Source organism: Lathyrus oleraceus, chromosome 1 (assembly GCF_024323335.1).
Source record: "Lathyrus oleraceus cultivar Zhongwan6 chromosome 1, CAAS_Psat_ZW6_1.0, whole genome shotgun sequence".
Lineage (NCBI taxonomy): Eukaryota > Viridiplantae > Streptophyta > Magnoliopsida > Fabales > Fabaceae > Lathyrus > Lathyrus oleraceus.
This window is the reverse complement of record NC_066579.1, coordinates 242,667,748-242,678,467: the sequence shown is the minus strand read 5'-3', so window position 1 is coordinate 242,678,467 and position 10,720 is coordinate 242,667,748.

Genomic DNA, 10,720 nt, shown 5'->3' with positions numbered 1-10,720 from the left:
CATTTGTCCCATACTCAGAGATATTCTAGACAAGTGCAGGGAAGATCCCCTCTCTTAATTATCTATTGCTTAAGGCTAATGGCATGCAAGCCTAGTCAATGATTGACAAGTTGTTGGAGTAGAATCCTAAAGATGAAGGTGGAGAATGAGTCAGATGAATGACTACTGATGAAAGTTGTAGTCCACTGAGGGTCTTGAACTTGTTGAGAGGATGATGCTCCAAAGTGACAGAGGCAAGTCTTATCAAGTGACCAAGGGACTTATGGTCACTTAACACAGACAAAAGGGAAGTGGTAACAGATGAAATGATTTAGTAGGTCCAATGGGAATTAGAACAGACCAAGTCAAAGGAGTAAGATTGATAAAAAACAAGAATGCATGAACATACAAAGCTAACCTAGGGTCTCATTGTTAGGTAGCCCAAGATAAATTTGTGTGGGAGCAAAGTGTACTGTCCTATGTCTCATTCTTAGGTAGCCCAAGATAAATCCATATGTGTGCAGGAGTGTGCTAAACCTAAGCAGATGAATGAAAGAGGCAATAATCACAAAGCAGATGAAACAACACACAAAAACACAAGGGTTTAACAAGAACAAAAGCAAGTCAGAGTGCCCACAAGGTCTCAAGGTCCAATATTACTCCAAGTCAAGCAAATGGCCTAAATCCTAAGTCAAAGTCCAAGGTCCACAAGTTCTTCAATACTCCAGATCAAGCATAGGATTAAGATTAAACCCAAGTTACTTTATCATCTTTTGATTCATTAAGATTGACAAGTAAATAACCAAACAAGATAAGAGCAACAAATAAATATGATAAGATGAGGTGATATGATGATAATGGGACAAGAAATTAAAGTGCATTAAGTAAATAACATAAACTTAAATGAATTGAATTAAATGACAAGAAAGTAAAGGACAATAATGTAAAGAGAAAGGTTAATGTTAGAAGTTAGTGGTTAGTTAATTGTATCGGGACAGTGACAATGTATGTGTCAGACAAGTTAGAGGATTAAGACCAAGTTAATCCGAAACAACAATGTCACACAATGGGTAAATCAAAAGAAAAAGATGAAGATGGAAAGGGGTGAAAGGGATAATAAAGCCAATCACATGGGGTCATTCTATCCTCAAATCAAAGGACTAAAAATATGGTGTATCAATGGTTAATCTATCATTGATGCAAAGTATTGAAGATGATTCTCAATCATCTATCAACAATTTTGAATCAAAGAAGGTTGATCAACCTCAAGTCTATCTATCAATGATTTGAGATGAGGAAGAAAATATTAACCAAGCAATCAAGTCAACTCAAAACAACAAGTGGTAAAAAAAATCAAAATAGAGTGAATTTAAAATGATTTAATATTGATTAAATAAAGAAAATAAAAGGAAAATTTCAAAGAGAGGCTAAAGCATCAAATAAAAGTCTAACAAAAATGTGGAAGGTCAACAAAAATATGAGAAGTTTGACCTCAAGAGTTGGGGTAAAAAATGTTCAAAAATGATTAAAACAAAAATACAAAAATAAAATTAAAATTAAAATAAAAGAAAATAAGTATTTAATGCAAAAATAATTTTTAAAAAATGCAAAAAAATGTCATGAGGTAGATAATAGTTTGATGGAATTATGGAAAAAATTGGATTGAAAAAAATTAAGGGAGCTATTTTTAATTAAATTTTGAAGAAAAAGGTATTAAAACGAAATAAAAAGAAAAGGACAACAACTTGAATATAACTGCTAGGTTGAGTGACGCGTGTTGATTGGTTGGATTTGAACTTTCCCACTGAAGCGTGCAACATACTTCATTTTTAACCTCCAGATTTGAGATTTAGCAACTTCATGAACTCGTGTTTTTAACATGAATCAAGCATGGATTCAGATGCGAAACACTTCATTGTTCATGTCTCCCTACACTAGAGCAATTGATTTCCTCTGTGCAGGGAGAATTTTCTCACAAACTAAAATAGAACCTATTTCTTCAAAGTAAAATTAAATGGTTAATATAAAAAAATAAATGGCAAATAGATTAGGTATTTTGATCAATGGAACCTCACGAAGAGAATGGTAACTTGTTTTCTTGAAATGGTAACTCGTAACTACCTTCTCGATTGAAGCTTTAAAGGTCAAGGATGGTGGATCCGGAAGTAAGGTTGTAGAAGGATTCAGACCAAAGAGAAGCTTCAAACACCTTCATAGGATGCCGATGAAGAATTTTGGGCAAAGAATTGGAAGAAAAAGAGCTTGAATCGAAAAAGAGAGAAACTGTTTTTTGGAGGTATCGGGCTTCAATGGTGGTAGGGTTTCTCTGGATTTCAAAGCTTGGAAATGAATGAAATATCTTCCACTATTTATATGTAATGAAATGGGATCAAAATACACATGGAATTGGCTCGAATTCGTGTGAATTAAGTGGGAAATTTTTAGATCCCGAGCGTGTGAAAGTTTGGTGCCAAACTCGGGCATTCAGAGTTTTTCATGTCATTTCAAGCTGTCTTCAGATGCCTTTGGTCACCGGGTATTGGTTTGCACATGTGAGAAGTGGTCCCAAAGTGTTTCGTGCAAGTTTCCACATTATAGGTCATAGACCAAGACAAAGTTGAATCACTGAGTTCAAGCTTAGGCCAAATTCAATCCACTAGTGCATTTTGTGATTTTATTTTAGCCAGATGTTTACTTAATTGAGTAGAATAATATGCAAAAAGAATAAATCTAAGAGGAGCTTTGAGATGAAATTTGTGGTCTTGTGAAGTTGAGGTCGTGACCTGAAAAATGGGTTGGGCAAATGGTCAAGCACCTTGCAACATGCTAGGTCATATTGAGGTCCAATGTTCATAATACCATAACTTTTGATTCCCTTGTTCTTTTGGAGCCAAATTTGGGTCGGATGTGTTGGTGTAAGCCCTAGAGGCCAATACTTTTGGTACTTGTATCGAATTATTTATTAATAATAAAAGGCTTTTTCTTTATTATGTTGGTTTAATAAATTCCCTAGAATAGCTAGTCCGTTTAATGTATCAAGTGTGACTTAATCATGAGATCACATTAAACATAAGGACACTATTCTTAAAGTATTTGTAGTCGAGCTTTAGTGTGAAGTGGGATAACATTAAAGCATTAAGACTATTATGTATATAGACGGATGATCACATCTCATGGATCATGGATAAGGAGTTATCAAGTCTTAAACATAGGTATGAATATTAAGAGTAATATTTATACTGGATTGACCCGCTATGAGAATACTATATAGAATGTTATGCAAAGTGTCATAAGTTATTCTCATGGTGATAATGGTGTATACCACCCTTCGACCTGAAACCGCTATGGACCCTAGATGTAGAGTTGAGTGCCTTATTATTGATCAAACATTGTCCGTAACTGGATGACCATAAAGACAGTTGATGGGTACTCCACGAAGCATGCTAAGGGACATGAGTGATCTAGATGGAATTTGCCCATCCTGTGTAATAGGATAAATGTCTATGGGTCCAATATTGAACTGGACAAGGATGACACGGTCTATGCCTTGTGTTTAATATAGACATAAGGGCAAAAGGGTAATTGTACACATAAGTATTATCACAAAAGGATTTGTCAGATCACATGACATTTTCGTGTCTTGGGTAGCAGTGATGTGTTGCTAGATACCGCTCACTGTTTATTATGTTAAGTACGTGATTTAATATAATTACCAATGTCGCGAAAACCTACAGGGTCACACACAAAAGGATGGATTGATGAGAGATAGAGTAACTAAGGAATACCGTAATGTACGATTTCCTTAAGTGAATTGTAGAACATCGTAAGGTACGGTGTACTTAAGCAGAATACGAAATATGGTAAGGTACCACGTGCTTAAGTGATTTTGGCATATTATAAGATATGGGCCACATACACTTGAGTGGGCTTTTTAGCTTGCAGCCCACACAAGTGGTTCTATAAATAGAACCCTTGTGTAGAAGCATTTGTGTAGTTACAATTTCATTTCTCTCTCTCTCTCTCTCTCTCTCACTCAAAGCCTTCATTCGTAGCAGCTAGCACTGAGATTGAAGGAATTCGTTCATGTGGACTGAGTAGAGGCGTTGTCATCGTTCAACGTTCGTGATCGCTCCGTAGATATGCATCAAAGGTTACAATCGCCACAAGAGGTAACGATTCTATCACTGATCATGCCCATTCATAAGGATCACTAAAGGAGAAATTTTAAATTCCATTGCGTTTTGGATCGCTCTTCTCCTTCAGGATGATCTTTTCCATAAGCTTAACACAATCCAAAAGGAATGGGGTCAAAAGGATAATTGAGCTAAAAATGGCAAGGGTTGAAAGTAGGGGTCATGGCATGGTTTTGGCCCTAATTGGCAACTTGGCCAATGGCAAAAATGAGTTCTTAAATGGATGAATTTATGTTTTTCCCTTGAATCAAAGTTGTAGGGGATCCTAAGAGGCGCACTTGGCTCAAAGAAACATGGAATTTGGATACGAATTGAAGAATTTATGGAGCTTGGACCAAAAGTACGGCATGCTTGCAAAGTAGGTCAACCACACTTGCGCACCTTTTGCAAACTTAATGTTTCTTTGCATTACACACCATGATGATAATGTAGTGAGCAACCCTTGATGAGATATTGCTTAGGGCCTGAGTGAACTTGATGATAGCTTTAAAATTGAGTGATGTGGCATGGAAATAAACACATGAACCCCCTTTGAATCATAATGGACAAACTTGCCTTTTCCATGGTCCAAAAGATCTTTGTCTTGCCTTGATTTGAAACATGATCACCTATATGAGTAACAAGAGCAAACAAAGACCATCTCTCAATGAAATTAGGGTTAGTTTACAAGCAAAACAATATGAAACTCTAATGTTAGATATAAACCAACAATGTGGCCATGCTTGTGATTCCTGACAAAATGTAATGGTCAGGCATGATATGATTTGGTTTATGCAAATGGGATATGCAAAAAAGGAAAAAAGGGAGAGTAAATTTTGGGGTATAACAACTGCCCCTATTTAATCATCTTTAACCTGAAGGTGTGAATTGTGTTAGCTTTTCAGATGTTTGAGGTAAAAGAAGAGTAAATACAAGAGTAACCGAAAATTTGCCCGAGAAAGGGAAAATGGAAATAGAAACAAATAAACCGGCTGGTTTGATCTATTGGGGATAAACTGAGAAATTTTTCTGGTGAAATATATCAGTTGCAAGAGGAGTGTTTGACATGTTTGATTGTATGGTTTCAATGCATGATTATTTATTTATGATGTGTATGCAATGCAATAGCAAAGTAAAGTTGGTTGGAGGACGGATGAACTTCGACTCGTTGGTATCCATACTAGAGAACTTTGTAGGGGAAAGTTTCCAAATTGCTACTTCTGTTGGGTAAAAAACCTGTTGGTTGAGGACTACCGATTAACTTCGCTTGGGGAAAGAAGCGTGCATGACCAGTCTGAGCAAAAGCATAGACAAAGGTACAACGAGTGTTAACCGTAGACTACTGATAGTCCACTAGGATGTTTTCAATAATCAAAGTAGTGCATAGGGTTTTTCCTTTGTTTTAGCTTTTTATTATTCTCAACGTTTTATGGTGTTATGCAATCAAGATTGGCAGTTATTTTGCAAACAAAGTGCAGAAAAATCGAAAGATGAGATTTTACTGAATAATGACTGAATTTTATTGATTGTGGACAATTTTGTACATGTAAAGTGTACAAGAATGCAAAAATACTTTAAAAAATAAGAAATTGCAAAAATTTAAAAACAAATTAAATGGCAATGGGAAATTTGTTTGACTTTGCACTGGTCGCAGTATTAGCTGTCAATCACTATAGCACTAAGCTCCAACACTTTGCTTCTGTTGACGATGATTGGGCCGACCTGAAGTCGCCTGAGGTCGAGATGAGAGTCAAGCTGAAATTGAGAATACGCTCAAAAGACAACATCAGAAGATAGTAAAATTCCTTTATCCCTAACTTGTGCATGGAATTTTTAATTCTTTTGTCCACTGGGATACCATTTTTGCCTAAGTCGCCCTTTCAGGTTTTCAACTTAGCGGGCTATTTTGTTTAATCCCTAACTTTTGCATGGACTTTTTTTCGGTCCATCGGGATAGCCATTTTTTCCTAGATTGGTTCTGACGAGTTTCAATCTAACGAGCTTTATACTTATTATTTTCTTTCTAGGCATAATATTTTTTGACTATCTGATTTTACCAGCATCGGTAAGCCATCCCCATCCATTATGGTGAGAATGAGAGCCCCTTCTAAGGAAGGTATTTTTTACAGTAAAGGGTTATTCATAGTTGGGGGTCCACTTGCACCGAGGATTCAAGTGTGTAGGAGAAAGTATTTTACGCACAAGTTGACCAGCTATGAATGAGCGAGGGAGAATATTCTTATCAAAAGCTTTCTGGAAGCGTCATTGGTACAACTGACCATGGCAAACGGCCATCGGGCACTTCTCTTCAATGGGATTCAATTGATCATATTTGGACTGCACCCACTCAGCTTCGTTCGGGTCTGCTTCCATTATGACCCTCATGTAAGAACAAAGTTGGTTCTACAATGTATCTCTAAGATTTTGATGATAACAAAGGATGAAACAAAAATGGTACCATAACGAAATATTTCTTAAGTGTGCAGGACTTTGATCAAACAATCAGATAGAAGAATCATCAGATACAGATCCAGCGTTAGATGCTACTCAGAGGATACGTAACCAGAAGGTTCCGACTCTAACACAAGTGCCATCAAAACAAAAGAAGTCAGAAACACTGAAAGAGAAGAATAAATCCAAACTCTAAAGACGTACGATCTGAAGAAGTCAAGATTAAAGAGAAACTCTGAGATAATCAGATACAATTAACCTCTGAAGAAGAACATTGCTTAGCAAGACTCTTAATAAAGAATTCACTGACTCAGAATGTGTAACCATGAAGAAATCCGCATTTAGAAAGAAACTATTTCTAGAAGGAAATTATGACGCACCCAAAAATGTTTTGGAAAGAAACAAGGATAGTAATGACATTAATCAGTCTTCAATGACCAAGATTCTGTCATCAACCAACGGTCCTCTCAAACTCCTATATAAAGGATGGAATGCCTCACAAGAAAACACGCCTGAGGCACTCAAGAATAAAAATCTCTCAATCATCCTCTTTCACTATTTCACGAGCTGCTGCTCTTACGTGAAAAATTGTTTTTCTTATAATTCTCTAATATTTGCTTATTGTTAGAAGCATTGTGTATTACCAATCATCTCATTACTAAGATACTTCCTCAAGTGACTCTGTGCAGTCTGAATACTTGAGAGGGCTAAGGGATTATTCTCTTAGACGGTTGTTTGTGTAATCTTTCAAGATTAGTGGATTAAGTCCTTTTTGAAGGCGAAATCACCTTGGCCGGGTGGACTGGAGAAGCTTTGAATTTCAAGAGAACCAGTATAAAATTTTGTGTCAAATTCCTTTTATTCTAAGTGTGTCTATATTCTTAAAAAAAATTATTTTCCAAAACAATTCAAACCCCCCTTTCTTGTTTTTCTCTACCTTCAATTGGTATCAGAGTTTCGGCTCTGTTATTGATTTTCTAATCAAACACTTAACAATGTAGAGAGATCCAACGTGAGAAAAACACTATGGCCAACACCAATGAAAGAGATAGTTACAATGTTAAACCTCCAATCTTTGATGGAGAAAAATTTGGTTATTGGAAAGATAGAATTGAAAGTTTCTTTCTAGGCTACGACGTTGATCTATGGGACATAGTCACAATCGGCTACACACCACCTGTGACTGACGCTGGCGTTGCCATTCCTAGAAGCAGAATGACTGATGATCAGAAGCGTGATGTCAAAAACCTTCACAAAGCCAGAACGATACTACTAAATTCCATTTCCTACAATGAATATGAAAAGATCACCAACAGGGAAACAACTAAAGAAATACTTGACTCCCTGAGGATGACTCACGAAGGAAATTCTCAAGTCAAAGAAACAAAGGCTCTAGCTCTAATTCAGAAATATGAAGCCTTCAAAATGGAGGACGATGAAGCTATAGAGGTAGTGTTTTCTAGATTTCAAACTTTGATTGCAGGACTCAAAGTTCTGGACAAGGGTTACACAACTGCAGATCATGTCAAAAGGATAGTCAGAAGCTTACCAAAGAAATGGAGACCCATGGTCAAAGCTTTAAAGTTATCCAAAGATCTGAACAATATCAGCCTTGAGGAACTCGTCAGTTCATTCAGAAACCACGAGATAGAACTTGAGGAAGATGAGCCTCAAAAGAAGATCAAGTCTGTAGCACTAAAGTCCAGATCTGAAAGACACAAACTAGAAAGAAATAAAGCCTTCCAAGCTGAAGAGGAAGACAATGACGACTCTGAAAAGGAAGACTCTGACGATGAAGAAGAGTTATCCCTTTTGACCAGAAGAGTTAAACAACTCTGGAGAAAAAGGAATAATAATTTCAGAAGACCAAGACCCAAGGGAGATCGCTCAGAATCAACTTCCAGAGGTAAGTCAAACAAAGAAGTAACATGCTATGAATGCAAGGAAATAGGTCATTACAAAAACGAATGTCCCAAGCTGGAGAAAGAAAGCTCCAGAAGAGAAGGTTTCAAGAAAAGCTCATTCAGAACCAAAAAGGGACCGATGGCCACCTGGGACGACAATGAATCTGATTCCTCCGAATCAGACTCTGAAGAGCAGGCAAATGTTGCACTCATGGCTACCACCTCCAAAAATACATCAGATTGAGAATCTGATTCTGAAGACGTATTTTTTTATCTTTCTCACTCTGACCTTGAATCATGCCTTTTTGAAACTCTAAACTCATATCAGAAACTTAAACAAAAATTTAAGTCTTTAAAAGGAGTTCTTGAAAGAACCATCAAAGAATGTGATAAGCTTGAGATAACTGCTTCAGAACTAAAAGATGAAAATCAAACTTTGATAAAAGAAAGAGACTCCACAAATAAACAATGTTTAAAACTTGAAGAAGCACTATCTCAAGCCCCACAAACTTCTATCACAATAATATATGAATATGAAAAAAAATTTAAAAAATTTCTGAAAAATGGGATAGAGAGGAGCAGAATGGCATCCATGATTTATGGAGTAAGTCAGAATAATAAAAGAGGAATAGGGTATGTCCCCAATAAAGATAAATCTTCTACAGATGGAAAACCTAAATCTCCTTTTTCTTATCACTACACACATACACAAGCACAACGTTTTGATAATGCTAGAAAACCCAAAGTTCTAAGAAACTCTGAGAAAACTAATCACAAAGGACCCAAACGATTCTGGGTACCAAAGGATAAGATTGTTTATGTTGCAGATATCTTATGCAGCAGAGTTAAGACACCAATCATGGTACTTAGACTCTGGATGCTCATGACACATGACGGGAATAAAGTATATGTTCCAAAGCCTGGAACTTAAAGATGTTGGTTTCGTAGGTTTCTGAGGAAATCGGAAAGGAAGAATCAGAGGCTCCAGAACTATTGGTAATGGAACTCTTCCCTCTATATCCGATGTCCTCTATGTAGAAGGATTAATGCATAACATGTTATCAATAAGTCAATTAAGTGATAACGATTATGATGTAATTTTCAATCAAAAAACATGTAAAGCAATTAATCAGAACAATGGAACAGTCCTATTCACTGGCAAGAGGAAAAACAATATTTATAACATAAATCTTTTAGACCTAAAACAACAAAATGTAAAATGCCTAATGTTTGTTCATAAAGAGCAATGGGTATGACATAGACGCTTGGGCCACATTAGCATTAGAAAACTCTCTCAGCTAAATAAACTCGAGTTAGTCAGAGGCCTACCTAAACTGAAGTATTCTTCAGAAGCTCTATGTGAGGCATGTCAGAAAGGTAAATTTTCAAAAACATCTTTCAAAAAGAAAAATATTGTGTCTACCTCTAAGCCTCTGGAACTTCTTCATATTTGCCTGTTTGGGCCTATTAAGACAGCGTCAGTCAATGGAAAGAAGTATGGACTAGTTATTGTTGATAATTTTAGTCACTGGACATGGGTAAAATTCTTAAAGCATAAGAGTGAGTCTCATTTTGTATTCATTAGATTCTGTTCCAAAGTGCAAAATGAATTTGACTCTAAAATCATCAGAGTCAGAAGTGATCATGGTGGCGAATTCGAGAATAAATTTTTTGAGGAACTATTTGATTCTAATGGAATATCCCATGATTTCTCCTGTCCTAGAACTCCACAACAACATGGAGTTGTAGAGATGAAGAATAGGACACTCCAAGAGATGGCCAGAACCATGATCAATGAAACAAATGTGGTTAAGCACTTTTGGGCTGAAGTAGTAAATACAGCATGCTATATTCAGAATAGAATCTCTATAAGACCTATTCTGGAGAAGACTCCTTATGAACTGTGTAAGGGAAAAAACCCCAATATTTGTTATTTCCATCCTTTTGGATGATCTTGTTTTATTCTCAATACTAAAGAACATCTGAACAAGTTTGATTCAAAAGCACAAAAAGGTATTATGTTAGGATACTCAGAATGCTCTAAGAGCTACAGAGTATACAACACAGAAGCCAAAATTGTGGAAGAATCAATACATGTCAGATTTGATGATAAGCTTGACCCTAAAAAGTCAAAGCTAGTTGAGAAACTTGCAGATTTGGAAATTACTCTTGCAGGTTCTGGCGAAAAGACTATAGCACCAGAAGTATCTGATA